This window comes from Triticum urartu, chromosome 2A, assembly GCF_056163025.1.
Source record: "Triticum urartu cultivar PI428250 chromosome 2A, HENAU_Tu73, whole genome shotgun sequence".
Lineage (NCBI taxonomy): Eukaryota > Viridiplantae > Streptophyta > Magnoliopsida > Poales > Poaceae > Triticum > Triticum urartu.
The window spans coordinates 607479729-607507068 of NC_141874.1; the positions used below are offsets into that span (position 1 = coordinate 607479729).

The 27340-nt window shown below is 49.5% G+C and overlaps 1 pseudogene; it reads right to left on the reverse strand.

Annotated features, from left to right (window-relative positions):
- Positions 1 to 22516: 22516 nt before the first annotated feature.
- LOC147986194 (uncharacterized) lies at positions 22517 to 26935 on the reverse strand (annotated as a pseudogene).
- Positions 26936 to 27340: the final 405 nt, after the last annotated feature.

A 27340-nucleotide genomic window follows, 5' to 3' on the forward strand; every position in this document is an offset into this window, starting at 1 on the left:
AAACTCAAAGGGCCAGCTTGGCACTGGCTTAAAAGTCTCCCCGAAAGCTCCATTGGAAGCTGGGAAGAGCTTGAAGACGCTTTTCGGGCAAATTTTCAAGGGACTTACGTCCGACCTCTGAACACGGACGATTTGAGTCATATAACTCAACAGTCCGGAGAGTCATCCCGAAAGCTTTGGAACAGGTTTCTTACTAAAAAGAACCAAATAGTCGACTGTCCGGATGCCGAAGCCTTGGCAGCTTTTAAGCACAGCGTCCGCGACAAATGGCTTGCCAGACACCTCGACCAAGAAAAGCCGAGAACAATGGCAGCATTAACAAGCCTCATGAGCCACTTTTGTGCGGGTGAGGACAGCTGGCTAGCCAGATGCAGCACCAGTGACCCAAGTACATCCGAAGTTAAAGATGGAAATGGGAAATCATGACGCAGCAAAAATAATAAGCACCGGAATAAATAAGACAGCCTGAAGAGCATGGCGGTAAATGCTGGATTTAGAAGCTCTTAGCCAGGTCAGCAAAAGCCGCCCTCTAAAGGCGCCAGAGATGAACTGTCCAGCCTAAACAAAATTCTGGACCAAATATGTCAGATCCATAGCACCCCCGGTAAACCCGCTAATCATACCCACAGAGACTGTTGGGTCTTCAAGCAGTCCGGCAAGCTCAATGTCGTACACAAGGGGGAGGATACACCAAGCGAAGATGAGGATGAGCCTCTCAAGCAAGACACTGGGGAACAAAAGAAATTTCCACCAGAAGTCAAAACAATAAACATGTTACACATGATCAAGGGGAGAAACAAAGCGGCACTCCCAGAGAAATATGCCCAAGGGCCTATCACCGCGGAGTCCTGCCACTGGTCATCTCAACCGATCACTTTTGACCATCAGGATTACTCAGCAAATATCCGGCGTGTAGGATGGGCTGCCTTGGTATTAAACCCAATAATTGACGGATACCACTTCACATGAGTCCTGGTGGATGGTGGCAGCAGTCTAAACCTGATATATCAGGACACAATCCGCAAAATGGGGATAGACCCAAAGAAAATTCGCCACAGCAATACTACCTTTAAAGGAGTAATGCCAGGCCCAGGGGCTCATTGCACGGGCTCCCTGCTACTAGAGGTTATATTCGACTTCCCCGATAACCTCCGTAGGGAAAATTTAACCTTCCACATTGCTTCGTTCCAAAGTGGCTATCAAGCACTACTTGGACGCGAAGCTTTCGCTCGCTTTAATGCAATACCGCATTATGCTTCCCTCATGCTTAAGATGCCCGGTCCACGTGGCATCATTATAGTAAATGGAAATATTGAGCGATCCCTGCGCGCCGAAGAGAGTGCGGCTGCCTCGGCAGCCGCACACTAAAACGGCCTCACCGACTAAAGCATTCGACAGGTCGTCAAGACTACGGACACGGTTAGACGAGTCCGAAGCAGCTATATGTAATTCATACAGGTTTGATGGCCACACCCCTATTACAAATACAAGGGGCTCAACGCGCGCGCAGACAAGTGGAAATTTTTACTCATCTTGAATTATACATGGTTTCTTTAAGCCTACCTTTTTGCACGACAACTTTTCACCTAAGTTCCTCTCTTTTACAGATGACCATCGTGCTACACCCTTCCAGGATACAACACAACGGAGACACGGGCGCAGACGTGCAGCAGGGACCCGTTCCAAGGATTATTTTTAGATTAAGACCCTGCGTAAACCTTTCTTACTGTCTCTTGTTGATACACATCCCTCAGATTCTCAGTACTATTGAGAAGGATGCTGGCGTCTTGGCATGTGGCCACGTCAGAATAATGCACGTACCTGGACAGCAGGGGCTTCTTACAAAGGGCACTGTTTAGGCCCGGTTTATACCATAAAGACCAAATACCTTGGGGAGTGTTCGGTGTCGCGAGTTTGGACTTATATGCATCAGCTCCGAATCATGTCTTTGGTCAAATGTTGGGTTTGCCCGGCTCCTGTGTTTTGCTGCCTTACGTTCCGCTCTATCGGCTAAGGCGGCACCAGGAGAACTACCGCGATTGTGCCACGGTTCATCCGGACGAGCACCTCAGTAGAGAAAGCCGAAAACTGACTGTCATGATATAGCGTGAGACTGGTCAACCACTCGATGACCTATCGGAATGTTAGAATTCCTCCGCCTTAACGAAGGGTCGTTTCCCGGCCAGGCATGTACACACCCTGAATTCGGGAGAGTGCGGAGCCACCAGGGGCTATATAGTAGCCCCACCGTCAAACTCCTATAGCTAAGTGAAAGTGTTAAAGCATTATAGTCCGGTTGCCTCGTTCGCTGCGCTATCACCTCCTTAATAGGACCAAGATGTTGGGTTAAGTGTGAACACGCGTCTTTTGCGAATACCTCCGCATTATATGTGTGGGGGTTGAAGCCGACGACTGGAATCTTTCAGGTTATATACATATATACATAAACGGCCGCACAGGAGGCATCATATTACTTCTGGGCAAAAGTATAAATAAAGCCTTAATAAATTTCATAAAAACATTGTATTTACAATGGGAATACATGTCACTCAAACATAATATTCTTCAAGCACTGGGCCTCTATCAAACGAGCACCCTCGAGAACTTCTTCGAAATAGTGCTCGGCAGCCACTCGGCCTACGGCCGAACCCTGCGCCGCAACAGTGGTAGCATCCATCTCCGCCTAGTATGCTTTGACACGGGCAAGGGCCACCCGCGAGCCTTCTATACACGCCGACCTCTTCATTGCATTGATGCGTGGCACCGCTCCAAGGAACTGCTGCACTAAGCTGAAATAGCTGTTCGGCTTCGGTTTTTCCGGCCACAGATGATCTACAATGGACCTCATGGCAAGTCCGGACAATCTATTGAGTTCGGCCCATTCGGCTAGCTGATCAGTCAAGGGAAGCGGACGCTCTGGAATGTTAAATTGCGACCAGAACAGCTTGTCCACTTCACGATCTGTTTGATCTCGGAAGTATTCGGCCGCATCGACAGTGCTCGCCGCCAAGTCCATATATGCGTCTGCCGAACTCCACAACCGATCCAGAGGGGCATACCGCGGATCTCCGAACTTCCTCCGCAGCAAAAAGGGCTTCCCAGCCACAATATCACTAGCTTCACGCAACTCTTCCTTCCTTGCCCTCATGGCAGAGCGGGTGTCTTTGGCCGCCATCGTGGCCTTTTCGAGGTCCGTCGCCTTCGCTCGGTTCTCTTCTTCAAGGAACTGGCAACGGTCGGCAGTGTCTCTTAACTTTACAGCCATCTTGGCCATTTTATCTTTGCTCTTGCAATGTGCAGCCTTTTCGGCTCTTAACTCTTCGGCCGCCTTTAAAGCGTCCGCATTACTAATTCTTGCTTGTTCCTTGGCTCGGGCAAGTTCCGCCTGAAGGGTCTCCACGGTGGCAGCTCCATCTGTAGTCACAACATATTAAAGATACTGGCGTTACGCTGCTCTTCCTATGTGACATTCACCAGAAAACATCACTTACCCTATGTGACGCCCGGGTAATCAAGCTACAGTAATCCCACGCTAATCATGCCACGTCATCCCGATTGCTGTTGCTAAACGTCCGTTAGTTCAAACCGCGTCAAATTCAAATTTAAAATTAATGTCGACAATAAAAGTTTTCAAAAGTTGAAACAAAAATGCTCGGTGGGTGCCGAATATTACAAGGATAATTATAGTAAAGAGAACAAATTTTTATAAAATGACTAAATGATTTAAAATGAAATAAAACAGGATAGAAGATAAATAACAGAAAGAAAATACAAAAATAGAAAACAAAGCTAAACAAAAAAAGGAGAACCCCCCCAACTGGGCCAACCGGCCCAGCAGGCCACCAGGCCGGCCCACCAGCCACGCCCATATCCCCCACTGCTCCCGAAACCCTAGAGCCCCACCCCACTTCCCCCCACGATCCCACCCTCTCCCTCCAGTGCCGTCACAGAAGAGGGCGCACGACCCCATCGCTCTCCCCACTCTCCCCTCGTTCTCTTCCCCCACCCGAGGACCCGATCTGGATTGGGGCGCTTGCCCCCCCCCGATCCCGGTGACCCCGACGCCCATCGCCACCACCACGCCGTCGCTTCACTGTCCCCGACGTCGTCGCGTGCCACCGCTCCGACCGCACCACCGGCGCCCTTCAGCCTCCTCGAGCCCGCATCGCCACTCCCCCTGGAGGACGACCTCGCCGGACGTCCTCGCATGCCTGCCTCTTCCTCCTCGCCGGCCTGCACCTCGTCACCGCGTCGGTGTCGTCTCCCCCGCGCCCCCTGCCCCGAGCCCTGCATCCCGCAGTGAGCCCCGACTCCTCCCCTCCTCTGTCTCACGCGCTCACCGCGGCCGGGTCGCGCCCTGGCCGCGCGCGGCGCTCCGCCCGCCTGTGCCACTTCGCGCGCACCCCCCGCTCTGCCTATGCCCGAGGCCGCGCCTTCCCCGAATGGCCTCGTCCGCCTCACGCGTCCCCACTGGCCGCTCGTCGGCTCCCGCACCGCCACCTTGCACTGCTGCCGTCCTGCTCGCCCGCGACGGCCGCGCCCCGCTCCCCTCCAGGCGAGCCCCGTCACCGCTCTCGCTGTTGCTTCGGCATCGCTTCGGCCTCCAGCGGCCGCCCGTGCATCACCGCGGCTCCTGCCCCATTCCGCACCTCACCGGCAACCACCCCGGCGCCGGCCACAACACCCGCACACCGGCGCCCATTCGGGCTAGCGCCCGCGCGCCCGTTAAACCACCCTGTGTGGCCCCTAGGGCCAATGACAAGTGGGGCCCGCCCCAGAACGTTTAATAAAAAAAGATTAAAAAAAACTAAATAAAAATAAAAATATTAATTAATTAATTAATTAATTAACTTAATTAATCCTAATTAGATTAGCCTAATTAACTAGTTTCACCTAATTAACTTTGTTTAATTAACTAACAGTGAATGACATGCGGGACCCACACGTCAGCTGACCCAGTCAACGCCCTGTTGACTGCTGGCGTCATGCTGACGTCAGCATGCACTATTCTGGATAATGTTGTTTTAAAATAATTAAATAAATTCTAAAAATAATTAAAACTTTAGAAAATTAATATAAAATAAACCGTAGCTCGGATGGAAAAACTTTGTACATGAAAGTTGCTCAGGACGTCGAGACGAATCCGGATACGCAGCCCGTTCGTCCGCCACACATCCCTAGCATAGCAAACACGCAACTTTCCCCCCCTTCGGTTCGTCTATCCGAAAACGCGGAACACCGGGGATACTTTCCCAGATGTTCCTCCCCTTCACCGGTACCACCTCGTACCGCGTTAGGGCACACCTAGCATCACGCTTTGTCATGTCGTGCATCGTCATGCATTTGTTTGCATTATATTTATTGTTTCTTCCCCCTCTTCTCTCGCTAGACATCGAGACCGACGCCGCTGCTACCCAGTACGACTACGGTGTTGACAACCCCTCTCTCTTGCCAGAGCAACCAGGCAAGCCCCCCCCTTGATCACCAGATATCGCCTACTCTTCTCTATACTACTTGCATTAGAGTAGTGTAGCATGTTACTGCTTTTCGTTAATCCTATTCTGATGCATAGCCTGTCATTGTTGCTACAACTGTTGATACCTTACCTGCAATCCTAAATGCTTAGTATAGGATGCTAGTGTTCCATCAGTGGCCCTACACCCTTGTCCGTCTGCCATGCTATACTACTGGGCCGTGATCACTTTCGGGAGGTGATCACGGGACTTATACTGTTACATTACTTATGATACTGTTTGGAGATGGGGGCTGAAGGGGCAGGTGGCTCCATCCCGGTAGAGGTGGGCCTGGGTTCCCGACGGTCCCCGACTGTTACTTTGTGGCGGAGCGACAGGGCAGGTTGAGACCACCTAGGGGAGAGGTGGGTCTGGCCCTGGTCAGCGTTCTTAGATACTTAACACGTTTAACGAGATCTTGGTATTTGATCTGAGTCTGGCTACTGGCCTATACGCACTAACCATCTACGCGGGGACAGTTATGGGCACTCGACGTCGTGGTATCAGCCGAAGCCTTCGTGACGTCAGCGACTGAGTGGCGCGCACCGGATTGGACCGTAAGCCTGCTCTTGTATTAAGGGGGCTAGTTCTGATTCCGGCCGCGTACGCAACATGCAGGTGTGCAATGGGCGATGGGCCCAGACCCCTGCGCCATAGGATTTAGACCGGCGTGCTGACCTCTCTGTTGTGCCTAGGTAGGGCTGCGACGTGTTGATCTTCCGAGGCCGGGCATGACCCAGAAAAGTGTGTCCGGCCAAATGGGATCGAGCGTGTTGGGTTATGTGGTGCACCCCTACAGGGAAGTTAATCTATTCGAATAGCCGTGATCTTCGGTAACAGGACGACTTGGAGTTGTACCTTGACCTTATGACAACTAGAACTGGATACTTAATAAAACACACCCTTCCAAGTGCCAGATACAACCGGTGGTCGCTCTCTCACAGGGTGACGAGGGGAGGATCATCGGTTAGGATTATGCTATACGATGATACTTGGAGGACTTCAGTCTACTCTCTTCTTCTTGCTGCAAGACGGAGGCTGCCAGAAGCGTAGTCTTCGACAGGATTAGTTATCCCCCTTTTATTCTGGCATTCTGCAGTTCAGTCCACCGATATGGCCTTTACACATATACCCATGCATATGTAGTGTAGCTCCTTGCTTGCGAGTACTTTGGATGAGTACTCACGGTTGCTTCTCCATCTTTTCCTTCTATCCCTTCTACCTGGTTGTCGCAACCAGATGTTGGAGCCCAGGATCCAGACGCCACCGTCGACCACGACTCCTACTACACCGGAGGTGCCTACTACTACGTGCTGCCCGCTGACGATGACCAGGAGTAGTTTAGGAGGATCCCAGGCAGGAGGCCTGCGCCTCTTCTGATCTGTATCCCAGTTTGTGCTAGCCTTCTTAAGGCAAACTTGTTTAACTTATGTCTGTACTCAGATATTGTTGCTTCCGCTGACTCGTCTATGATTGAGCTCTTATATTCGAGCCCTCGAGGCCCCTGGCTTGTAATATGATGCTTGTATGACTTATTTTTATTTGTAGAGTTGTGTTGTGATATCTTCCCGTGAGTCCCTGATCGTGATCGTACATGTTTGCGTGTATGATTAGTGTACGGTCAAATCGGGGGCGTCACAAGTTGGTATCAGAGCCGACTGCCTGTAGGAATCCCCCTTCCAACTCCTTGGCCAAAGTCGAGTCTAGTCATTACAAAACTTTTACTAACATGGCTGTGTGCCTTACGGGCCCACATCGCCATTGGGTGGTATTAGGAACTTTTATTCCTCGTCTATACTCTGGGATTCTGACTCTCTCCTACTCGGGTTAAATGATTTTGCTAAAATCTAACTCTAGGTTCTCGTTACCACTTCCTGCCGAAGAGCCCCTTCATTACAGATGATCGACTGCTTCAACAGAAGATTCTGACAATACTCTCCGATGTTCTCCCAAAACCTTATGCCATTGCTTTTGCAATTCCCTACCACCGAAATATCCCTATGGATAAGTATTTAGACCTGTCGTGCTTACTTTTATTCCCAGTCGATCTTGTTATTATAAGATACCCCGAGAATACTTTGTGCCTACTGCCTTGCAGTTCCTTGCCACATGCATACCACTACGGATAATTACTCGCATTTATCGAGTATCCGCTCATCCCCAGATATTCATGCAGTTCACAAAATTCTTCGAAATACCATTCGGTCTTCCGAAAATCCTGAGCAACCTATTGCTCCTGAAATTCTTGCTTGCTTGCATTATGGTTAATCCCATAAGTATAGTAATCTTATTGGCAACCTTTGTCAATATCATTTTGAGTCCATTGACTCAATATGTTGCGAATTCTCGCAATCCTCACTCAGATCATAGAATTCATCCTTCCAGCTCAGATGTCATTTAAAACGTGAGCTGGTCCTCGGCCAATCAGATTGCCATCGATTGTACCCCTAAGTCTATTCAACTTGTCCGTCCTTGATCAGAGCGTTTGCTCCTGATCCCTTGATTTGAAAATCATAATTCCTTTGTTATTTAAACGTTGAATTATTCAGATGTTCTGTAAAACGATGCATTTGCATTCTTTCTTCCTCTGATTGGGTATCGATACTCACATCAGCTCCATTATGGATCACCATATCCACTGTTGGATTATTATCCAACAATGTCCTTCATAATTAATCACCTTGTGAGTTCTTTCTCCGATACATAATGCCTTTGGTAATTTGTATCCTCTCCTTTTGCCAACCATGCTCTGCTTTCGAGCTGGTAATATTTACTCTCAAAGCTTGTGGTATATGTTTCCACGATACCCTGACGGGTTGAACCTATGCCTTCCTTAATTTGTGTGACCTCGAAATTTATGCGGGTTATACCCTGCTGACGCTTCGTCAGATAACTTTTCAACACTAGAACTTCGAAAAGGGGAGGTAAATGTAAGGTTATGCATTGAAGAAGTGGGAGTTGACCTTGAACTTTGTGTTCATGCCCATGGACACGATGTAGATCTTATCGTTAAAGCTTCTCTTAAATTAATTACTCCCTTGGTATAAGTTCATATTATATCTGGGATCTGGCCTTTTGCAATCGTGGTTTCGACCATCTTCTCTTTTAGGTACCGTTTCTCGTGCAAGTTTAAGCACTTGTCTTTTGCAGAGCAATACCCCAGTCCAACCTCTACTTTGATCTGTCGTCGAGTATTACCCCCTGGTATCTCAAGGATACCACGGGATACATAACTTCTTATGAGTTCTTCATCAACTAATATTCTTGCCGATTCCATTTTTCCAACGGGTTCTCAGTTGTTAGAACCCCTCAAGGACACCGACAACTGAATTGAGTCCGCACTACGATTCAACAACTCTTGGTAACCTTCATTACTTACGAGTCTGAACTCGATCACGTCATTCCGAGCCTACTCGGCTATATCATTATCGTGCCAAATTTTAACTGTGCTACCTGGTCCTTCTTTCCGGAGCACAATTTCGACGATGGGCTAAGCTTACGTCGATCTTCCTTGTCTTATTACTTCACCTCAAACAACACACTTGATTTCAAGTTTGTGTCGTACCCATGGTTCCAATAACCTTTCGCTTCATCATTTGTTTGATTTGATGTCATCGCCGACCGATTACATCTCCATGAAACCTCTCGACAGAAATTGTCATGATCATCATCAACATTTCGAGCTCCTCAAGGATATCAATTGAATTCCTGATGAGAAATACCATCCTTGCCCTCGATGATTTGTGTTATCATCGACCACTCGATTGCCTTCCGTTCAACACAAACTTGTTCGTGTTTTGTGTTATACCTTGAGATCCTTGCTATCCAGCATTTGTTCTCCTTTACCTTGGAGTATTACCATCTTTTATGTCAAGAATGTTGTGAGAATTTCACCACCTCTTAAGAATTCTTGGTATCGTGATACTTCTCACCATCACCATTCTTTCTTGGTCCTCATGTTGATTCCAACCGGGGTACCAACAAGTGAACGGTGTTGTTTGGATTCTGCACTTCTAGCAACCCTATTGCTTTGAAGTTAATGGTCGGCCGTTCGTTCTTAGACTATTGATTATTGAATCACCATTCTGACATTGGTCGTGCAACCCAACCCATATTTTGGGCGCACCTTTCAGCCAATGTTTAATTGTGTATGTTTTCCATGAGCATACTTCCTTATATCATTTGATCTGACAAATGTTATCTCCTTGTTCACTTAATTGTGGAAATCCATCTTTTGTTAATCTTGATGAATTGTCACTGATTCCATCAGCCACCTCCTCATTCTATCCTTGATTTAATAATGAACTCATGATTCGGAACTTGCTTCCACAGTTCAATTCCCGAGAATCTTACAATGTCGTCTCGTCAATTTGTCTTGCACCTTTTCTTCTCAGGCATCTTGAGTCTGAGGTTTCCTAACACCGATCAGATCTGAATCTCGGTCAGATATGATGGTTGGAACATACTTTCAAGAGTTATAACATTGATCCTCATATGACCTGGTAAGGTGATGTCATGCCAGCACACCTGGCCGGAGGACCTACTGTTATAGTTTTCTTATTAGCAAGGTTATCCATTCTTCCATGAGGAAATTGCAAGACTTATTCTATAAGTTGTTCCTGATGAATCCTTGGTGTATCCAAAGTACGACCTTTGCTTGAAGACTATGTCAATGCTATCTCGAAGCATGTCTATGGTACTCCGATTTTCAACAAGAACATTTAAAGCCCAATGCTAAATGTTTCCTGCTCAATTCTCCAAACACCGTTGTATGGGTAATGCCATGAAATCTCTCTCCCCTTACCTAAAGAGTTTTCTACATTATATCATGTCATGGATATCATGCTTTGCTTATCCTTGGAAAGGATATACCCCTGAAATATGTGTTTAAACACATTTTCCTTTCCATTGTTTTCTTTAACCTTTCTTGCGACCAATATGATCTAAGCAGTAACAATTCCCTGCTTATGTAACCAACTCGGTGCACGATTTTGTCAGAAAGACCCTGTTACTTTTGTTGATGACATTCCGGTAACTACTGATGGACGAGAACTTTGCCTACTAGTCCGCCTCGTTCAACGAGCAGGAAAATGGTTCTCTTCGTCCCTCGCCCTTGGTACCAACGTTGTTGCCGACATAACTGACATGGTACTCTCTGACATGCCTTGCTATCATGACCATGCAAGATGTCACAGCTCCTATTAAAAAAAACCGCATGGTGGGCCCATAACCCATAGTTCCACAGGATCGAAACCTGACTCTCCTGTACAACCCCTATTCCCAAAGTTATTCCTCGCGCGTGGCCTCATATGTAATTCACGGGCCACCGTCCTAGTGATCTATTCTGGTAACCGACGCAATATTCAATCTCGTTGCTTTGGACCCCTTTCGCATGTTGCTTTAGACATCGAGCGATTTCCTATCCGTTTGAAACTTCTCACGGTACCTTCTTACTTTACTCTCGATATTTTCTTAAGTATCTATTCGAGAGTTACTTTCTACCACATTCCCTGAGTTATCTGCCAGATAGTCAGCCCTGTAAGGTCCGTTCTTCCGAAGATGCCCATTATCCTTTTTCGTAAGTACGATGGAACCCCCGAAGAAAGGACGACGACTTAATCATGATGCCGTGAAGAAGAGGAATGGGGACAACAACACAATGAATCGACCTCTTCGAGAAGAGCTACAAAGACCGAGAGGACTCGTTAGAATTTCGTAACCAGAACTTTCCCCCTACACATCCTCTTAAATCTCGGGACGAGATTTCTTATAGTGGAGGAGAATTGTGACGCCCGGGTAATCAAGCTACAGTAATCCCACGCTAATCATGCCACGTCATCCCGATTGCTGTTGCTAAACGTCCGTTAGTTCAAAACGCGTCAAATTCAAATTTAAAATTAATGTCGACAATAAAAGTTTTCAAAAGTTGAAACAAAAATGCTCGGTGGGTGCCGAATATTACAAGGATAATTATAGTAAAGAGAACAAATTTTTATAAAATGACTAAATGATTTAAAATGAAATAAAACAGGATAGAAGATAAATAACAGAAAGAAAATACAAAAACAGAAAACAAAGCTAAACAAAAAAAAGGAGAAACCCCCCCACTGGGCCAACCGGCCCAGCAGGCCACCAGGCCGGCCCACCAGCCGCGCCCATATCCCCCACTACTCCCGAAACCCTAGAGCCCCACCCCACTTCCCCCCACGATCCCACCCTCTCCCTCCAGCGCCGTCACAGAAGAGGGCGCACGACCCCATCGCTTTCCCCACTCTCCCCTCGTTCTCTTCCCCCACCCGAGGACCCGATCTGGATCGGGGCGCTCGCCCCCCCCCCCGATCCCAGTGACCCTGACGCCCATCGCCACCACCACGCCGTCGCTTCATTGTCCCTGACGTTGTCGCGTGCCACCGCTCCGACCGCACCACCGGCGCCCTTCCGCCTCCTCGAGCCCGCATCGCCACCCCCCTGGAGGACGACCTCGCCGGACGTCCTCACAGGCCTGCCTCTTCCTCCTCGCCGGCCTGCACCTCGTCACCGCGTTGCTGTCGTCTCCGTCTCCTCCCCGCGCCCCTGCCCCGAGCCCTGCATCCCGCAGTGAGCCCCGACTCGTCCCCTCCTCTGTCTCACGCGCTCACCGCGGCCGGTTCGCGCCCTGGCCGCGCGCGGCGCTCCGCCCGCCCGTGCCACTTCGCGCGCACCCCCCGCTCCGCCTACGCCCGAGGTCGTGCCTTCCCCGCATGGCCTCGTCCGCCTCACGCGTCCCCACTGGCCGCTCGTCGGCTCCCGCACCGCCATCTTGCACTGCTGCTGTCCTGCTCGCCCGCGACGGCCGCGCCCCGCTCCCCTCCAGACGAGCCCCGTCACCGCTCCCGCTGTTGCTTCGGCATCGCTTCGGCCTCCAGCGGCCGCCCGTGCATCACCGCGGCTCCCGCCCCATTCCGCGCCTCGCCGGCAACCACCCCGGCGCCGGCCACAACGCCCGCACACCGATGCCCATTCGGGCTAGCGCCCGCGCGCCCATTAAACCACCCTGTGTGGCCCCTAGGGCCAATGACAAGTGGGGCCCGCCCCAGAACGTTTAATAAAAAAAGATTTTAAAAAAACTAAATAAAAATAAAAATATTAATTAATTAATTAATTAACTTAATTAATCCTAATTAGATTAGCCTAATTAACTAGTTTCACCTAATTAACTTTGTTTAATTAACTAACAGTGAATGACATGCGGGACCCACATGTCAGTTGACCCAGTCAACGCCCTATTGACTGCTGGCGTCATGCTGACGTCATGATGACATCAGCATGCACTATTCTGGATAATGTTGTTTTAAAATAATTAAATAAATTCTAAAAATAAATAAAACATTAGAAAATTAATATAAAATAAACCGTAGCTCGGATGGAAAAACTTTGTACATGAAAGTTGCTCAGGACGACGAGACGAATCCGGATACGCGGCCCGTTCGTCCGCCACACATCCCTAGCATAGCAAACACGCAACTTTCCCCCCCTTCGGTTCATCTGTCCGAAAACGTGAAACACCGGGGATACTTTCCCGGATGTTCCTCCGCTTCACCGGTACCACCTCGTACCGCGTTAGGGCACACCTAGCATCACGCTTTGTCATGTCGTGCATCGTCATGCATTTGTTTGCATTATATTTATTGTTTCTTCCCCCTCTTCTCTCGCTAGACATCGAGACCGACGCCGCTGCTACCCAGTACGACTACGGTGTTGACAACCCCTCTCTCTTGCCAGAGCAACCAGGCAAGCCCCCCCCTTGATCACCAGATATCGCCTACTCTTCTCTATACTACTTGCATTAGAGTAGTGTAGCATGTTACTGCTTTTCGTTAATCCTATTCTGATGCATAGCCTGTCATTGTTGCTACAACTGTTGATACCTTACCTGCAATCCTAAATGCTTAGTATAGGATGCTAGTGTTCCATCAGTGGCCCTACACCCTTGTCCGTCTGCCATGCTATACTACTGGGCCGTGATCACTTTCGGGAGGTGATCACGGGACTTATACTGTTACATTACTTATGATACTGTTTGGAGATGGGGGCTGAAGGGGCAGGTGGCTCCATCCCGGTAGAGGTGGGCCTGGGTTCCCGACGGTCCCCGACTGTTACTTTGTGGCGGAGCGACAGGGCAGGTTGAGACCACCTAGGGGAGAGGTGGGTCTGGCCCTGGTCAGCGTTCTTAGATACTTAACACGTTTAACGAGATCTTGGTATTTGATCTGAGTCTGGCTACTGGCCTATACGCACTAACCATCTACGCGGGGACAGTTATGGGCACTCGACGTCGTGGTATCAGCCGAAGCCTTCGTGACGTCAGCGACTGAGTGGCACGCGCCGGATTGGACCGTAAGCCTGCTCTTGTATTAAGGGGGCTAGTTCTGATTCCGGCCGCGTACGCAACGTGCAGGTGTGCAATGGGCGATGGGCCCAGACCCCTGCGCCATAGGATTTAGACCGGCGTGCTGACCTCTCTGTTGTGCCTAGGTAGGGCTGCGACGTGTTGATCTTCCAAGGCCGGGCATGACCCAGAAAAGTGTGTCCGGCCAAATGGGATCGAGCGTGTTGGGTTATGTGGTGCACCCCTACAGGGAAGTTAATCTATTCGAATAGCCGTGATCTTCGGTAACAGGACGACTTGGAGTTGTACCTTGACCTTATGACAACTAGAACTGGATACTTAATAAAACACACCCTTCCAAGTGCCAGATACAACCGGTGGTCGCTCTCTCACAGGGCGACGAGGGGAGGATCATCGGTTAGGATTATGCTATACGATGATACTTGGAGGACTTCAGTCTACTCTCTTCTTCTTGCTGCAAGACGGAGGCTGCCAGAAGCGTAGTCTTCGACAGGATTAGTTATCCCCCTTTTATTCTGGCATTCTGCAGTTCAGTCCACCGATATGGCCTTTACACATATACCCATGCATATGTAGTGTAGCTCCTTGCTTGCGAGTACTTTGGATGAGTACTCACGGTTGCTTCTCCTTCTTTTCCTTCTATCCCTTCTACCTGGTTGTCACAACCAGATATTGGAGCCCAGGATCCAGACGCCACCGTCGACGACGACTCCTACTACACCGGAGGTGCCTACTACTATGTGCTACCCGCTGACGACGACCAGGAGTAGTTTAGGAGGATCCCAGGCAGGAGGCCTGCGCCTCTTCCGATCTGTATCCCAGTTTGTGCTAGCCTTCTTAAGGCAAATTTGTTTAACTTATGTCTGTACTCAGATATTGTTGCTTCCGCTGACTCGTCTATGATCGAGCTCTTGTATTCGAGCCCTCGAGGCCCCTGGCTTGTAATATGATGCTTGTATGACTTATTTTTATTTGTAGAGTTGTGTTGTGATATCTTCCCGTGAGTCCCTGATCGTGATCGTACACGTTTGCGTGTATGATTAGTGTACGGTCAAATCGGGGGCGTCACACCCTATGCCTTGTCAAGCTGCTTGTTAACAAGCTCGATGTCGGCATCTGCCGCATCCAGTTGCCGCTTTAGTTCGGCAAACTCATTAGTCCAGCTAGCCACCGGACCTTCCACCACCTGCACATAAAAGCAGTATGGTTATTACCTGGGACTACGATCCTCTGTTTGCCACCGTTCTCAACGACAACCAGAGTCTCAGGGGCTACTATCTACACAGGGCACACCTAAAAATGTGCGGTACTATCACACATGTATATCATTTCACGTACCTCAAAGCCCGTCAGTAGACTCATAAAGGCTTCATGCAATCCACTTTCGGCAGACGAAATTCTTTCCATCACTGTACCCATCAACGTACGGTGTTCCTCTGAGATGGCCGCTCGCTCCAACAGGTCCCTCAGTACGTCCGACCGCATACCAGACGGTGCCGGACTCTTTTGTTTGCTCTCTTCAAGAGCCGGACGCTGGGGACTTCGGGTGACTATAGGATTATCCTCTGGCCTCACCGAATCCAGAAAGGCCCTCCATGATGACACTTCAAGGTCGCCTGCTTCTTGAGCGGGGGAGGCGTTTCGCTCTCCATCATCTCCGGAAGAAGATCCCCCGAAGACGAGCTCTGCTGAGAAGGGCTAAGATCTGAACTGCAAGATAAATGCTTTGGTTATTTTCGTCAGAGGTAAGGTAGTATATCTCCACTATTAAAGTACTTTTTGATTACTTACAGCTCGTTGGAGGGCTGATCCTCACGCGGACTTTGTGTGGCAAAAGCACCCTCCGAGGCAGGACCCTCTGGTGGAGACTTCTTCTCCCATTTGGAAGCCTTGGTTTCCGGATCTTCAGAGGCAGCCCTCTTCCTTCCCCGAAGCGAGAGAAGGTCAGATTCTTCTCCTTGGTTATCCTCCTTCACGGAGGCGCTCATTCCCTCGGTTGGAATTGGTAGCGATGGGGGCCCGCTTTTGACCTCATTATTCCCCCCTTTATCTTCCTTTGAGGGCTCCGGGCAAGGTGCTAGCTCGAGCATCTTTTCCAGTACCGGATTCTTCGAACCCTCAGGAAGGGGGGCCGAACACCGAATCATCTTTGCCCTTGTTAGCCAGTCCTCGTCAAAGAGCGATTTCTCAGAATGACGTCATGGTAAATGAAAGATGGTGTGTTCGGCTAGAGGATTACTTACTTGGTCGGTGGTACGGTTGCTGCTCAGGCCCACGTCCTCGGTAGTATCCGGACACTCTATTTGGGGTCCGAAGAATGATTTGTACATCTCCTCGTGCGTCAGGCTGAGGAAATTCTGAATAGTGCACGTCCCTTCTGGGTTGAACTCCCACATACGGAGGGGCCGGCGTTTGCATGGCTGGATTCATCGAACTAGCATGACTTGCACCACCATAACCAGACTGAAATCTCCTTCGAAGAGATCTTGAATGCGGCTCTGCAGTATAGGCACGTCCTTGGCTGGACCCCAGCTCAGCCTTCTGCTAATCCATGACATCAGTTGTGGTGGAGGGCCCGGGCGGAAAGCAGGGGCAGCCACCCACTTGGCACTTCTGGGAGCTGTGATGTAAAACCACTCCCGTTGCCATAATCCGGACACCTCTGGAAAGGAACCCTTTGGCCATGGAGCTCCAGCGATCTTGCTTATTAATGCGCCTCCGCACGCTACGTGCTGCCCCTCGACCATCTTCCGCTTCACGTCAAAGGTCTTGAGCCACAGGCCGAAGTGAGGGGTAATGCGGAGGAAGGCCTCACATACGACAATAAATGCCGAGATGTGGAGAAAGGAGTCCAGGGCTAGATCGTGGAAATCTAGCCCGTAATAGAACATCAAACCCCTAACAAAGGGATCCAGGGTGAGGCCTAGGCCTCGGAGGAAGTGGGAGATGAACACAATGTTCTTGTTGGGTTCGGGAGTAGGGACGACCTGCCCTCGAGCAGGCAGCCAATGCGAAACCTCGGCGATCAGGTATCTGGCCTCCCTCAACTTCTTGATATCCTCTTTCGTAACTGAGGAGGGCATCCACCGGCCTTGAAGGCTAGATCCGGACATTATTGAAGGTCCGAAGCACCTGACCTGGGCTTTGGGTGTTAGAACTCGAGGTGGGGGAAGGATTCGATTGAGCACGGGAGGGAAAAAAGTAAAAGCCTTGTCCCTTTATAAAGAGGGTGAATATCAAGCGTCCTCCTAGTGGCCGTTTGGGACTTGCCTAAAATCTAGGAGTCCTAGGCACGGTTGGGTTACCCACGACCATATTGATGAGAATCCCGTAATTAGGGGAACACGATCTCTGCTTTGACAAGACGTATCAAGAAATCGCCTCGCATTATGTGTGGAGCTGGTTGAAGAAAAACGGTTCGAATAATCACCGAGCCATGGCCTGACGTCATGTTGCCAAAGCGTGTAAGCAAAGTTAGATTTGTGGAAATATTATTCTCTCTATGGTGGTATGTGGAACTTATTTTGTAGGGTCGGACACTATCCTTGTATTCAAATTCTTCCGTGGTGTATTCGGAGGAGGAACCCGCCTTGCAATGCCAAAGACAATACTGCGCGCCGGACTCATCGTCATTGAAGCCTGGTTCAGGGGCTACTGAGGGAGTCCTGGATTAGGGGGTCTCCGGACAGCCGGACTATATCCTTTGGCCGGACTGTTAGACTATGAAGATATAAGATTGAAGACTTTGTCTCGTGTCCAGATGGGACTCTACTTGGCGTGGAAGGCAAGCTTAGGCAATACGGATATGTATATCTCCTCCTTTGTAACCGACCTTGTGTAACCCTAGCCCCCTCCGGTGTCTATATAAAACGGAGGGTTTCAGTCCGTAGGACACAATAACATACAATCATACCATAGGCTAGCTTCTAGGGTTTAGCCTCTCTGATCTCGTGGTAGATCAACTCTTGTAATACTCATATCATCAAGAATAAATCAAGCAGGATGTAGGGTTTTACCTCCATCAAGAGGGCCCGAACCTGGGTAAAACATCGTGTCCCCTGCCTCCTGTTACCATCCACCTTAGACGCATAGTTCGGGCCCCCTACCCGAGATCCGCCGGTTTTGACACCGATAATAAGCCTTGCAAGCAATGTGAGTAATGAGTTAGTTGTGGGATGATGCATTATGGAACGAGTAAAGAGACTTGCTGGTAATGATATTGAGCTAGGTATTGAGATACCGATGATCGAATCTCAGGCAAGTAACATACCGATGACAAAGGTAACAACGTATGTTGTTATGCAGTTTGACCGATAAATATCTTCATAGAATATGTAGGAACCAATATGAGCATCCAGGTTCCGCTATTGGTTATTGACCTGAGATGATTCTCGGTCATGTCTACATAGTTCTTGAATCCGTAGGGTCTGCATGCTTAACGTTCGATGACGATCGGTATTATGAGTTTATGTGTTTTGATGTACCGAAGGTAGTTTGGAGTCCGGGATGTGATCACGGACATGACGAGGAGTCTCAAAATGGTCGAGACATAAAGATCAATATATTGGAAGGCTATGTTTGGACACCGGAATGGTTCCGGATGAGTTCGGGCATTTTTTGGAGTACCGGGAGGTTACCGGAACCCCTCGGGGAGTCAATGAGCCGTATTGGGCCTTAGTGGAAGAGAGGCGGAGGCTAACAGGTGGAGGGTGCCCCCAAGTCCAATCCAAATTGGGGTGGGGGCCGCCCACCCTTTCCTTCTCTCCCTCTCCTTCTTCCTTCTTCTCCTACTCCAACTAGGAAAGGGGGAAATCTACTCCTACTAGGAGTAGGACTCCCCCCTTGGGCGCGCCCTATGAGGGCCAGCCCTCTCCTCCTCCCCCCCTTTATATACGGGGGAGGGGGCACCCCATAGACACACAAGTTGATTGGCCGTGTGCGGTGCCCCCTCCACAGAATTCCACCTCGGTCATATTGTTGTAGTGCTTAGGCGAAGCCCTGCGTCGGTAACTTCCTCATCACCGTCATCACGCCGTCGTGCTGACGAAACTCTCCCTCAGACTCAACCCAATCAAGAGTACAAGGGACGTCACCGAGCTAAACGTGTGCAGATGGCAGAGGTGTCGTGCGTTCGGTACCTGATCGGTTGGATCACGAAGACGTTCGACTACATCAACTGCGTTTCATAACGCTCCTGCTTACGGCCTACGAGGGTACGTAGACATACTCTCCCCTCTTGTTGCTATGCATCTCCTATATAGATCTTGCGTGATCATAGGAAAATTTTGAAATACTGCGTTCCCCAACAGTGGTATCAGAGCCAGGTGTATGCGTAGATGTTTTATGCACGAGTAGAACACAAAGGTGTTGTGGGCGTGGGTATGTACATATTGCTTGCCATCACTAGTTGATTCTTGATTCAACGGTATTGTTGGATGAAGCGGCTCAGGCCGATATTACGCGTACGCTTACGTGAGACTGGTTCTACCGACGTGCTTCGCACACAGGTGGCTAGTGGGTGTCTGTTTCTCCAACTTTAGTTGATTCGGTTTCAATGAACAGGGTTCTTTCTGAAGATCAAAAAGCAATCACTATACTACGTTGTGGTTTTGTTGCATAGGTAAGAATGGTTCTTGCTAGAAGCCCGTAGCAGCCATGTAAAACTTGCAACAAAAAAGTAGAGGACGCCTAACTTGTTTTTGCAGGGCATGTTGTGATGTGATATGGTCAAGACGTGATTATATAAATTGTTGTATGTGATGATCATGTTTTGTAACACAGTTATTGGCAACTGGCAGGAGCCTTATGGTTGTCGCTTTATTGTATGAAATGCAATCACCATGTAATTGCTTTACTTTATCACTAAGCAGTAGCAATAGTCATAGAAGCAATAGTTGGCGTGCTGACAACGATGCTTCGATGGAGATCAAGGTGTCAAGCCGGTGACGATGGTGATCATGACGGTGCTTTGGAGATGGAGATCAAAGGCACAAGATGATGATGGCCATATCGTATCACTTATATTTGATTGCATGTGATGTTGATCCTTTATGCATCTTATTTTGCTTAGTTCGGCGGTAGCATTATAAGATGATCTCTCACTAAATTTCAAGGTGTAAGTGCTCTCCCTGAGTATGCACCATTGCTACAGTTCGTCGTGCCGAGACACCACGTGATGATCGGGTGTGATAAGCTCTACGTTCACATACAACGAATGCAAGCCAGTTTTGCACAAGCAGAATACTCGTGTTAAACTTGACGAGCCTAGCATATGCAGATATGGCATCGGAGTGGGAGTTCTTAAGTAATACGATTAATTAAACTTTAATTTATCATGAACTTAGTACCTGATAGTATTTTTCATGTCTATGTTGTTGTAGATAAATGGCCCGTGCTATTGTTCCGTTGAATTTTAATGCATTCCTACAGAAAGCTAAGTTGAAAGATGATGGTAGCAACTATACGGACTGGGTCCGTAACTTGAGGATTATCCTCATTGCTGCACAGAAGAATTACGTTCTGGAAGCACCGCTAGGTGACAAACCTACTGCAGATGCTGCCGATGACGTTAAGAACATCTGGCAAAGCAAAGCTGATGAGTACTCGATAGTTTAGTGTGCCATGCTTTACGGCTTAGAACCGGGACTTCAACGATGTTTTGAACGTCATGGAGCATATGAGCAGTATAGAGAAGAGTAGGCGATATCTGGTGATCAAAGGGGGGGCTTGCCTGGTTGCTCTGGCAAGAGAGAGGGGTCGTCGATGTAGTCGTACTAGGTAGCAGCGGCGTCGGTCTCGGTGTCTAGCGAGAGAAGAGGGGGAAGAAACAATAAATATAATGCAAACAATTGCATGACGATGCATGACATTATAAAGCGTGATGCTAGGTGTGCCCTAACGCGGTACGAGGTGGTACCGGTGAAGGGGGGAAACATCCGGGAAATTATCCCCGGCGTTTCGCGTTTTCGGACAGACGAACCGGAGGAGGAAAGTTGCGTGTTCGCTATGATAGGGATGCGTGGCGGATAAACGGGCTGCGTATTCAAATTCGACTCGTCGTTCTGAGCAACTTTCATGTATAAAGTATTTTCATCCGAATTACGGATTAAAAGATATGATTTTCTAAAGATTTAAATCGTTTTCTGATTTTAATTATTTATTTAAATTAATTTGAAAAACAGATTAATGACATCAGCATGATGTCATGCTGACATCAGCAGTCAACAAAGTTGACTTGGTCAACCTGACCAGTGGGTCCAGTGGGACCCACCTGTCATACACTGCTTATGTTAATTAAGGTTTAATTAACCTAACTAATTGATTAGATTAATTAACAGGATTAATTAACTTAATTAATTAATTATTTTAGTTATTTATTATTATTATTATTATTCATCATTTTTTTTTGTTCTGGGGCGGGGCCCGTTGTCATAGGCCCAGGGGGCCTTGCGGGTGCTGGGTTAGCGCTAACGGGCGCGGTTGCGGGGGCGAAGCCCCGTGAGCATGCGGGCGCTCGTAAGGGAAGGGCCGGCCAGCTCCGGCGAGCGACGGGGTCGGGCCGACCACGCGACAGGGGGAAGAGGCCACGGGCGCGGCCATGGCCAGCCAGGCGCGAGGGGGGGCAAGCGGGCGCAGCCTGGGCGTCACGGGGAGGCCGGAGATGGCGATGCGGGGCGAGGGCACGGCAGCTGCAGCAGCGGGAGGCGCGGGCGTGGGCGCGCGGGCCGTGGCCGGCGGGAATAGCGGCACGGGGCGCGCAGGGAGGAGGCTCGCGGGGCGTGCGCGGGGTGGAGGGGGCTCGGTCCGGCGAGCGATGGGCAGCAGCAGCAGAGCAGAAGCGGGGGCGGCGCGGGGCAAGGTCGCGGTGGGCAGCGGCAGCAGCGTTGCGGTGCGCGGCGAGCACGAGGCCACGGCACGGGGCGGCGAGCGGCCCGGAGCGTGAGCTCCGGCACACGGGCGCAGCCGAGCTGCGCGGCCGGCGAACGGAGAGAGAGGAGGGGCGCAGCGACAGGGGAAGGAGGAGGGCGGAGGCCATGGCCTCACCGGGCTTGGTAGGGTCAAAAGAGCGGGCTCGGGGAAGGTTGGGGAGGCGACGGGGACGAGCGTGCGTAGGGAGGGCAGTCCGGCGGGGGAGGGTGAAGCAGTCCGGCGGGGGGGGGGGGGGGGTGGGCTCCGGGCGCCGGCGTCTGCGTGCGGGGGCGAGGGGATCGGGAGTTCCCGATCCAGATCCAGGGGGGGAGTGGTGCGAGTGGGGTGGGGGTGAGCTAGGGTTTCGGTCGTGGGGGGGGATAAGGGAGGCGTGGGGGAGGCCGGTTGGGCCTGCGGCCGAATGGGCCGGCCTGCTGGGCCGAAGCCCAGTGGGGGCCTTTCTCTTTCTTTTTTTGTTTTCTGTTTGTTTTTTTTTCTTTTCTGTTTTAAGTCATTTAAAAGCATTTAGGCATTTTATAAAAATGTGTTTACTTCACCATAATTGCCGACGCAATAATAGGAATAGCCCGAACATTTTATTTTAATATTTGAAAACTTTTGTCGTTTGACTTAATTAGGATTTAAATTTGAAACGGTTTTGAATTAACCCGAAATTAATTACAGTGACAGAGGTGACGTGTCACCATTAACGTGAGATCGCTGTAGCGTGATTATCCGGGCGTTACAAATCTCCTCCACTACAAGAAATCTCGTCCCGAGATTTAGGAGGTAGAAGGAAACAGTGCAGGGTATTCATCGCGAAGACGATCCTCGCGTTCCCAGGTGGCTTCGTCTTCAGAGTGATTCGACCACTGGACTTTGAGGAATTTGATCGCCTTCTGACGTGTGCGGCGTTCAGCTTGGTCAAGAATGCGGACCGGATGCTCTTTATAAGAGAGGTCCTGTTGTAATTCGAGCACTTCATGATCCACCGCTCGGATTGGATCCTTGAAGCAACGGCGGAGTTGTGACACATGGAACACATCGTGAACCTGAGAAAGGTTCGGCGGAAGCTCCAGTTGATATGCCACCTTTCCACGCCTTTCGAGAATAGTGAAGGGACCGGTATAGCGAGGAGCTAGCTTGCCCTTGATCCCGAAGCGGTGAGCACCCTTCATTGGTGTAACTCGAAGATAAGCCTTTTCGCCAGGTTGATAGACCATGTCTTGGTGATGACGGTCATACTGACTTTTCTGACGTGACTGAGCAGTCTTGAGATTCTCGCGAATAATGCGAACTTGTTCTTCGGCCTGTTGGATAATATCCGGACCGAAGAGTGGACGTTCCCCAGTTTCTGACCAGTTCAGAGGGGTTCGACACTTTCGTCCATATAGCACTTCGAAGGGGGACATCTTCAGACTAGCTTGATAGCTATTATTATAAGAGAACTCGGCATATGGAAGAGATTCCTCCCATTTCTTGCTGAATGATATTACACAAGCTCGAAGCATGTCTTCGAGAACTTGGTTGACACGTTCAACCTGTCCTTGCGACTGAGGATGAAATGCAGTACTGAACGACAGATGAGTTCCCATAGCTTCTTGGAAACTCGCCCAAAACCTTGAAGTGAATAAGCTGCCACGGTCTGAATTGATAACCAGTGGGATACCGTGAAGTGAAACAATTCTGGCCATGTAGAGAGTAGCAAGCTGACTAGTAGTGATTGTCTCTTTGACCGCCAGAAAATGGGCAACTTTGGAAAGCCGGTCAATGACAACAAGAATAGCATCATTACCTTTCTGCGATTTGGGAAATCCAGTGACGAAGTCCATTTCAACATGGTCCCATTTCCATTCAGGAATAGAGATAGGTTGCAGAGTTCCGGCAGGCCTTTGATGCTCTGCTTTGATTCGGCGACAAACGTCACACTCAGCAACATAACGAGCAATGTCCTGCTTCATATTAGACCACCAGAATCTCTGACGAATATCCTGGTACATCTTTGTACTACCAGGATGGATGGACAGAGGCGTATCATGGGCTTCTTGCATAACCCTTTTAGTCTTATCCAGGTTTTTCTTCGAACATGGTACCACTAGGCGGCCTTTGAAATAGAAGGCGCCATCGTCGGCGATAGAGAAGAATGAGGGCTTTCCTTCTGCTAGATGGCGTTTAATCTTATGGACTTCAGAGTCATAACCTTGTATAGTCTTTATACCAGCTACGAGATCTGGTACGACAGCCAGGGTATTTAGAGAACCCTTAGTAACAACAAGAAGATTCATCTTGCGGAACTCTGGGGGAGGGGGAGCGAGTGCTCCAGGAGGAACAATATGGAGGTTCAGCTTTCTAAATTCTTCGACAAGCGAGGGCTGAACTTTATGAACCTGGAGGTGGTTGCAGTAAGACTTGCGGCTCAAGGCATCGGCCATTACATTAGCCTTGCCGGGGGTATAAGATATACCCACGTCAAAGTCTGCAACAGTCTCCATCCATCTTTGCTGACGTAGGTTCAAATCTGGCTGAGTAAACAGATACTTCAGACTTTGATGATCGGTGAAGATCTCGCAACGATTACCGAGAAGGTAATGTCGCCACTGCTTCAGTGCATGAATGACAGCAGCAAGCTCGAGGTCGTGAACTGGGTAGTTTTCTTCGTGAGGGCGCAATTGACGAGAGGCATAAGCAATCACTCTGCGCTCCTGCATTAGGACACAGCCTAATCCTTGGCGGGAAGCGTCGCAGTAAATGACGAAGTCCTTCTTAGTATCAGGTGGTGCAAGCACGGGGGCAGAAGTCAACTTGTCTTTGAGCGCCTGGAAACTTTCCTGACACTTGTCTGTCCAGTCAAACTTGACACCCTTATGCAACAAATTAGTCAGAGGCCTGGCAATCTTGGAGAAGTTCTCGACGAATCGACGGCAATAGCTGGCGAGACCGAGAAAACTTCGGACTTGCTTCACATTCTTCGGAGGAGTCCAATCGAGAATAGCCTGAACTCGTTCAGGGTTGACGGCAATACCATCTTTGGAGATGACATGCCCAAGATAGGTTACTTCGGGGAGCCAGAATTCACACTTGGAATACTTAGCATACAGCTGATGCTCCCGAAGCTTTTCCAGCACAAGACGAGATGTTCAGCATGTTCCGCCTTGTTCTTGGAAAATACAAGGATATCGTCCAAATAAACCATGACGAACTTGTCAAGGTAATCCATGAATATATAATTCATCAGACGAGAGAAGGTGGCTGGAGCATTTGTTAAGCCGAATGACATGACGGTGTACTCGTATGATCCATACCGAGTCACGAAGGCGGTTTTTGGGATGTCCTCTTCACGAACACGGATCTGGTGGTAACCCAACCTCAAGTCGAGTTTGGAGAACACTGATGAGCCAGCCAGTTGATCATAAAGATCATTGATCCGAGGAAGAGGGTATTTATTCTGAATGGTAGCTTAGTTTATAGGACGGTAGTCTTGGACCAATCGGTTTGTCCCATCCTTCTTCCTAACAATGAGAGAAGGTGCTCCCCAAGGAGAGCAACTTGGGCGAATGAAACCTTTGACAAGAGATTTGTTGATTTCCTCCTTAATCTCAAGGAGTTCATGCGGCGGCATCTTGTAGGGTCGTTTAGCTATAGGGGTAGTGCCGGGTTTCAAGTCGATGATGAATTCGACAGCTCTAGCAGGGGGAATCCCTGGAAGTTCTTCTGAGAAGACATCTTGGAATTCACGAACGACGGGAATGTTTTCAATGCCCTCGAGTGGTGCAGCGTTCAACGCATTCAAGGCATAAAGTCGTGCCTCAGCGTTCTGAACTAGATGAGCTTGGTAAGCTATTATTTCATCAGAAGGGTGTAGCAGATGGACGACCTTAGTGGCGCAAACTATAGAAGCAGTATGCGCTTTTAACCAATTCATTCCCAGAATGAGATCAATGCTACAGGACTTCAGTACGATGGGAGAGACAAGGAATTCCAGTCCTTTGATTTCTACAGGGACGTCGTTGCGAATCATGGAGGTTCGACATTGGCCCGCAGGGGTGTGTACTAATAGTGAAGCATTCATGTCCTCACATTTAATGTCGTGCAAGCATGCAAAACCTTCTGACATGAATGAATGCGATGCACCTGTATCAAATAAAACGGATGCTGGTACTGAATTTACGAGGAGGGTAACCATCACAGTAGCAGGCTGGTCTTGAGCTTCGCTCAGATCAATGTGGTTGGCATGAACACGACCATAAGACTTGGCATTGTTGCTGCGGGGCTGGTTGCTTCCACGGCCAGTTGCTGGAAGGGCCAGTTGATTCTGGTTCTGGTTGCATTCCCTAGCACGATGCCCTGGTTGTCCACATCTGAAGCACAACCCATTATTAGGAGTGGGAACAGGAGCTTGTGGTGGTGGAGCTGGGAGTCTTGGCTGCCTAGTCGGAGGAGCAGGCAGACGAGGTGCAGCATAGGTCTGCCTTGGAGTAGGTGCATCCGGCTGGTACAAGCTATTGGGAATCCATATCTTGCGCTTCTACGAGGACGGGCCCGAAGAAGAGCCCATGTCACGGTTGCGCCTGTGAGAGCTTTGGTATTCCTGCAGACCAGTTTCGACATTGATGGCTTTGTTCACCAGAGTGGCAAAATCAGCAAAGTCATGCACTAGAAGTGCGAGCTTGATGTCAGCTTGAAGGCCATCACGGAACTTCTCCTGTCTGCGTGCATCAGTTGCAATGTCTTCTTCAGCATAGCGGGACAAGTCAAGAAACTCCCGCTGGTAAGCTTCCACAGTTTTGTTGCCTTGGGTGAGGTTGCGGAACTCACGCTTCTTCCGGTCCATGACTCCCTGAGGAATGAAGCGAGCACGGAAGGCAGCTTGGAAGTCTGGCCAGGTGATGATTGTTCCAGCTGGCAGTGTACGCCTGTGGCTGTCCCACCATTGAGCTGCGGGTCCCTTCAGGAAGAAGGAAGCAAAGGTGACATAGCTGGCAGGGGCTACCTCAGCAGACTCCATCTCATAGGTGATGTCACAGAGCCAGTCATCAGCATCCAGAGGCTGAGTTGAGCTGCGGTACACAGTTGGGTTCAGGCGCATGAAATCCTGCAGAGTTACTGGGGTTGGCTGCTGGTTCATATTGGGGCGAGGAAACTGAGCCATCATATTCTCCATGAATTGGCGATTCATCTCAAGCTGTTGGACCATACCAGCCATGTACTCAGGCGGTGGTGGGGCGTTGCCACCACGACCACGACCACCTGGTCTAACCATCCTGCTAATATTTAACAGGGGTAGTTCAGCATTGAGAAATTTGCAAAAAACAAGAGTCATTCATGATGAAACATGCACAACGAAAGCAGCACGATAGATACTACATAGTAGTCGGCATATCTTACAAAAGAGATCATGCATAGAGTTTGTTACACAGTGTTCAGTACATAGGCTAAGATATCATAGGCGGCACACAGGCTCGCGGCGAATGCATCTAACCCTAATAAGTAAGTCTACGTCAGTCCCATGCGGTACTGCGGAGGTAGGTGT